Here is a 6,594-nt window from a genome sequence, read left to right on the forward strand (position 1 = left end):
ATGTCCCTCAACTCTCTTCCGCTGTGATCTGTCCTTCTACAGAAAGTGGGGGGATCCTCCTCCTGGTGCTTGGTTCATGCTCTACAGAGATGGATGACAAAGCAATACATCGTGCTGGCGTGGTCCACATTTCTGCACCATGAAACCCTGCCAAGCAAAGTTCCTTGGCTGGACATCCAGATTTGGATGGTCCCTTTAGCAGGTCATGCCCGGATCATTATCGTGGTAACACAGAGGTCATTTTTAGAGCGCTTTAAGGCTTAAGGCCATGTTTCCCAGCTTTATTCTTTCTATTTCTTGGCCATATGGAAGCACATTTTTTAAAGGCAAAAAGGAGTTTTCTCAGGGCTGAGCCTTCGCAAGCAGAGCCAGCCATACCACGCTTGGACACATGTGCCTGCCTGTCTCAGAGAGCTCACTGCCTAAATACAGCAGGGCAGGATGAAAAATAGAGCTAGAAAGGGATTTGCTTGAGGTCATGCAGTACCAGATCATGAATAGCTAAGACCGAGCTTAGATTTTTAGGCGCTGTCATAGTCACAGATTAACTTTCTTTTTTGCTTTGAAAAGTAGATGAGGGCAGTTCCACTAATTCCATTTCCTTCTGATTTTTGGCCTAGATACAATACCATTTTACCAGGGTCAAGTTAAAACTGCTGAAAGCTGAGAGTTACATCTGCATGCTTTCTCTCCCCAGCTTCTTTCTTTCCTCCTTTGCTGTCTCCAGGTCTAAGGGCTTAATCCGCATTTATGGCACATTTTTCCAGCTCAGCTCAGCACCAGCACAAAAGATTCCTGTGTTCAAATTGCTCTCTGGGTCTTCAGCCCAGAATAGTATCACCCCCAATAACCCTCATATACTGCTTCTGCAGAGACCCTAGCATGTCTGGAGACCACAAGACATCTCCCAGTGCAGTTCCTGCAGGGCCATGCTGCTCCTGCCTCTGACCTTACACCCCCCCAGACAATGCTGACTCTCTTCTGTTTCTCAGTGTTTGATAAAACCATGCTTGTTCTGACTTGATAAAATACGCGCAAATCTTAAGCCAAAGGAAAGATATCTGAGTCACACTGACTTTCTCTTAAATAAATTCTAATAGACGCAAGCAGGAAAAAAGAGATAACGAGTGAATGCGGATGACATAAATTGGATTAGTAAGAAGAACTGATGTTGGAATTTTGCGATGTTTGAGTCCCTCCCTGAAATCTCATTTCCCTTCCTTTTCTTATATAACCCCACGAAAGGAGTTTTCTCATGCATTGAACCCTTTGAGAAAGCCTCAAAGCCTGATGGGCGGTGTCCTGCAATCCCCGACTCTAATCTCCTCCCTTATATATTCTCCTCCCTGCCTATTCCTGTAGGAGAAAGAGCCTTCTCTTTGTGTTGCTGAGCAGGAGATTGCTCTTGAACCCTCTCTTTTGTGGCTGAGATAGAGCAGATCTCTTAGGATGCTGTCCAAACTCAATGGTGTGTGATGCAATTTCTCAGTGGGAAGCACCCCAGCTGCAGCCAGCACAATTGCTTCTGGAAGAATTTACAGTTATTGCAAGAAACCAGAAAAAATAGCCACCCACAATAACAGCAAATAACCATCACCAATTCCCATTGGGAAAATATGAAAGGTGGGTCTACCAGGCAGCTCTGGGGATGATTCTTATACTTGTAGGTGTCCTGTAGTAAGTCAGAACAAGAAATATAGATTTTTTTTAAATTCCTACCTAAAACAAGCATGACTTACTTAAAAAATCCTTCTGCAGCTGTGCCCATGACATGCCGGGGGCTTGGCAAACTGGGAAGCACGTTGCATTCTAGTGTACACGGCCTTGGTCAAAAATAAAGGTTGCTCTCTAGGTCCATCGTCACCCCTTGTCACTGGGCCAAGGCTTATGGAAGTCCACCCATCAATGATTGACTGCAAACAAATCCCTTGGTCTATCTTGACCAATGGACTTCCGTGGAGAACTGTCACCTCTTCACTCACAGTACTGGATGTGTCTTTCTCATTTGAGGACCATTAGATAAAATGCACGAAGAGTGTTTGGGAAAGGAGCCAGAACCCAATTAGCTTCTGGAAACCCCTTTGCAGGAGGCAAGGGTCAAGGATCTTCTTGCTTATTCTTCCTATCTGGCCGCAAGAATTTTGCTTTCCTTTGTGCCTAGTGGCCCCAACTTGAGCAAGTGGGAGAGAGGAGAGGCCCCTCTTTACTCTTGATCCCCTGCTTCTTTTGCACTCTCACCACTGTTATGCCATAGCCTGATGGTTTTGACACTCTCTTGGGTAATGGGAAGTATGAATTTCATCTCCCTTGGGCTGAGGAGGCCTTCTTTTCTACATTTTGACCAAGCTTCTGCCGCAGGCAGGGAGACCGGCCCCCGCTATAGCTACCTGGTAGCCTGGCTCACAGCCCAGTGTGCAGGAGCGCTGAGTCTCCTATGGGATTGCCTAGGTCCCAGCCAGCCAAGGGAAAGAAGGGTCCCACTCAGGTCCACTGAATTACCCCTAGGGTGATTCTCCTTCTCTACATGGACTATGGAGGAGGCCTGGGTGCTTGTGATTGTTTTACCCCCACACTCAGGCTGAGCATCTATTTTTTTGGTATTGTGGAGCCCAAATAGCCTGCCCAAGGCAGGTGTGGTGTTTTGTCTGTCTGGCTGTATTAGTTGCTCCAGGGAAGTGAGTGGTTGTTTCTCAGCAGGCTATCAGTTTCCTTTCTATATATTTTGAGCTCACATTGTAGATATCGACTTTCCTTTCACATTAGTCAATATTTAGCTCTTGAGTTAATAAATACTGAGTTTTACTTGGCAAAAATCAATGTGTCTTAAGCTCTTTCTACTATCTTTCATGGTTCTGCCCTGGGGCTGATGAGTTGGAAAACCCTGTCAGGCTTTCAAGGCCTGGTTCTACAATGGCATTCATTGTTTGCGTTTATTCTGTTCACAAAAGGTCAAATCCTCAGCTGTATTGAATGCTACGTGGAGTCATCATGGATCATAAGATCACAGAGGGAAGGAAGTAAAACACAGGGAGTTTTTTGCTCGATTTTGTTTAAACAGCTCCACATTGATGTCAGCAGGTCATTCGACGGATTGAACAGGTGTTGGCATCTTTCTGACTCCACATGTCTGGGTTTCTGCTATGTTCCACATGTTTGGTCCCTCAGATCCTCGGAGGTTTCTACACCTCAAGGTAGGAATCTCCGAAAATTACACTAAAACTCTGTGACCCATATTTGCCTCACCATCCCATACTGAAAGAGTCTGGGCAATGCATTCAGGGATCTGGCATGGTACCTGGATGCTACAGACTACTTTGGTGACCCCATCTCAAAAAACGAAGAGTGGGAGGAGGCCCTTGATGGTCAGAGATCCGAAAATCCTCTCAGAGGAGGAAAGCTTGGAAAATCAGACTCATTTACCTTGACAAGGTGAGAACTATCAAGGAGCAAGACAAGGACTGTATACTGTGCACCTTGACTACAAGGGGTAGCTTGAGATGCAAGCCCAAGGAAAATAGTACGGAAGGGCCATCTGGAGGTCTCTGCTTCAAAACTTCAAGATTATGTCCAGCTTTCATTCCAAAAAGCACTTAAACACTCACTTAACATTTTGCACTTGATAAAGTTCCATTGACTTCACTTCTGCAGAGGATTACAAGCTTTGGTAAGTACCTGTGCCCTTTGCTGAAGGTGTGGGTACAAGCACTTTGCTGAAACAGGTGCTGCAGTGGCAAGTGTTGTGGAGAAAATGAGTAAAAAATAAAAAGACTGCATTTTTCTATTTTTTAATATGTTATTGATGATGTTGCTGAAGGAAGCTGTTGAAACATTTTCCTGCCGTACGTTGCTCCATAAGCAAAAGAACAAATGAAACCTGGTTTCCTACTCCTCTGCATGCCTGCATCCTGCAGTGCTTCCAGTTCCTCCTGGTGTCCCCCACCATTTTGGTCAGCTAAAGGAAAAAAACAGTATTACTGGCCGGGCCCTGGAGCGCCGACTGGTGGGCCAGTAGGCATCTGCTAACTGGCCAGTTGGCTGCTGCTTTGCAAAGTGGGTAAGGGTTTGTCTTTTCATTAGTGGGCCCTTTAACACTAGTTAATTCGCCTTTAAAATATCTCCTTTCCCTGGTTACTGATGTTCATGAAACTTGTAGGAACTTCATGCTTTCACAGAGTGGCAAAGACCTTTTTTGTCAAACTGGGGTTATATTGGGTAACTTGCTTTAAAGTTTTGATGCTTGAAGGCTAAGCAAAACGACCACATGGGCATCGATTTGTTCAGGAACCATGCTAGGAGAGCAAAAAAACTCCAGGCCCAATAAAAGGAAGCATTTTTCAATTCTTCTACTTTTATCAGTCAAAGCTAAAAAGGCTATGAAAGTCTTTTCCCTTGCCTTCTAATTTGAAAAATAAAATGCACCCATGCATAGAAGTCCTCGAAGTAATATTTTAGCCCAAAGCACAGATTGCCTGATGAAGTTTGAGAGGCCAAATTTCAAAAAAAACCGGTGGCTTGGGGTGCTTTTGCTTGTCACTTGACAAGATTAAACACCAAATGGTGGGGAATAAAGACAAAAGGAGGCCAAATACCAGGAAAATCTTAGAAGTGAAGATTTCCATCTGATTGAATTGCCTGCTGCGGGAAGCAAGGCATGCTCGTGTTGCTTATACTTTTGAAGTTAGATTAAGAAAAGAATGAAAACATTTACTGACTAATTTCTGGATCCTATTTCTTGTAATGTTAATGAAAATACTCTGACTGCAGAGGGTTCAGCACAATCTTCTCCGTTATCTGTCTGCTAATCACTCTCTCTCCTCTCTGAAGCTACCTATAATGTCCATTGCTATGGTAACCGAGCATGGTATGTATCACAGACAAGACGACATATGCATCTTTTCCGGCTTTAATAGCTTGTCTGATTAGGCTGCAGTCTTCCTTCATTTCCAAGTCCCCCAAAGGATGTGCATACGCTGACTTCAGTGGGTTTGCATCTCTTTGTGGGCAGCTGTGATGCTCACCCACTGAACCAGCTACCAACGCAAAACCCTGTGGATTGTCATCCGAACCAGCTTCGCACGGACCATAAATTTGTGATGTGTTCCTCGGAGGTTTAATTAAATGTATTTTTCACTCAGTGGCAAGACAATATTTTGAAATAAAAAATGTTAAAGTGTAATTACCCAACAGCTAAACACGCCTAGAGAAATGGGAGCTATTGCGTTCTTGGCTTTGTCAGGCAGGTCAGTCATTAAAGTTTAACAAATGAAGCCAATATTTTATCTCAGCAAGTTTGCAGGAGTTCACGTTGATGCATTGGCTATTTGCTCATCCTGCCTTTCCAAAATACATAGCTATCAATAGGCAGTAGCCTTGCAAACCTGAAGGTCATAATGAAACAAGTAGATAGTTGCCAGTGTGCTGAGAAGATTTATGCCATCTTGCAAAGTGGCAGCTATAGTGAAAGCTCAAGGTTTAGTGGTAAAGGCAGAAGCTGGTCTTCTCCATCACAGAAGGACATGCCGGGTCTTTGCAGTCAGCTGGCAGCCTGGTCCCCTAGATACCTGCCTACTTTGCCTTTGCTTAGTACCAGTCCCAACCACATATCAGCCAAAACCGCAGCACAGAGGGTAAAATATTGCTTGCTGCAAACTCCTCTAAAGATAGCCTGAGGTCACTGACATCAACCTACCTGACCAGCCTTGGCCGGAGTCATCTAAAGAGCGCAAGCAATAACATGCTGGTTCCATAATGCTGGGGGACTGAGCTTAGTGCCTGGCCTTCCTCTTGTTCATCCTCCCTCCCTCCAGAGGTAAGCACCAAGGCTGCAAGCGTGAGCCTGGTTTGCTCTCACTTCACCAAGGAGAAGCTGGATGAAGATACGGTTGCCTCCCCCAAATGGATGAGGGGAAATGAACGATTGGGAGGGAGGAGAGCTTGTTAAGCTGAAAGTTGGGTCTGGAACATGAACAACTAGATAAAAATGAGGCAGGAATATATTCAGGCTGGAAATGAAGTTTTTTTTCTAGCCTAACATCTCTAGTTGTAAGGCGGAGCTATCAGGGCCAGAAGTTTTTTCTTGCCCTTTGTGAGAAATCATATTCATATCTGTGGGCAAAATCATATATACTCGGTAAGTTTCCTCATCCTCCTCTTACACTGCTTTACTCTTAACGTTTTTCTCCTGCCTGCAGTAAATCTCCCCAGGAACTCACTTCCCACCCAAATCCCAAATCCCAAATCTTAAAACCCATTGTTTCCTCTGAAGCAGGTTGATGATTCAGAGGCAGGGAGCTACACTACAAAGAACGGGCTTCACTGGAGAGAAAAGCTGCATTTTTTTTTACGAGGCAATGAAAGCGCCTGAAGTATCCTGAGATAAAAAGACGAGGAAGATAAGGCAGCTTGGTTTTACTGGGAGGCACATTCATGGGAATCAACATTGCGATTCCATGCATAAACACCTGAAGTCTCTACTGAGGTGGTAGGGCTTACGCATGTTATTCCTGCTAAGGAAAAAAAAACATGTCTTTGCATGTGCCAGATGTAAGGAGGCTATATTTCTGACGGAGCTGGCTCTCTCAGCTGATTATCTTT

Source organism: Struthio camelus, chromosome 1 (assembly GCF_040807025.1).
Source record: "Struthio camelus isolate bStrCam1 chromosome 1, bStrCam1.hap1, whole genome shotgun sequence".
Lineage (NCBI taxonomy): Eukaryota > Metazoa > Chordata > Aves > Struthioniformes > Struthionidae > Struthio > Struthio camelus.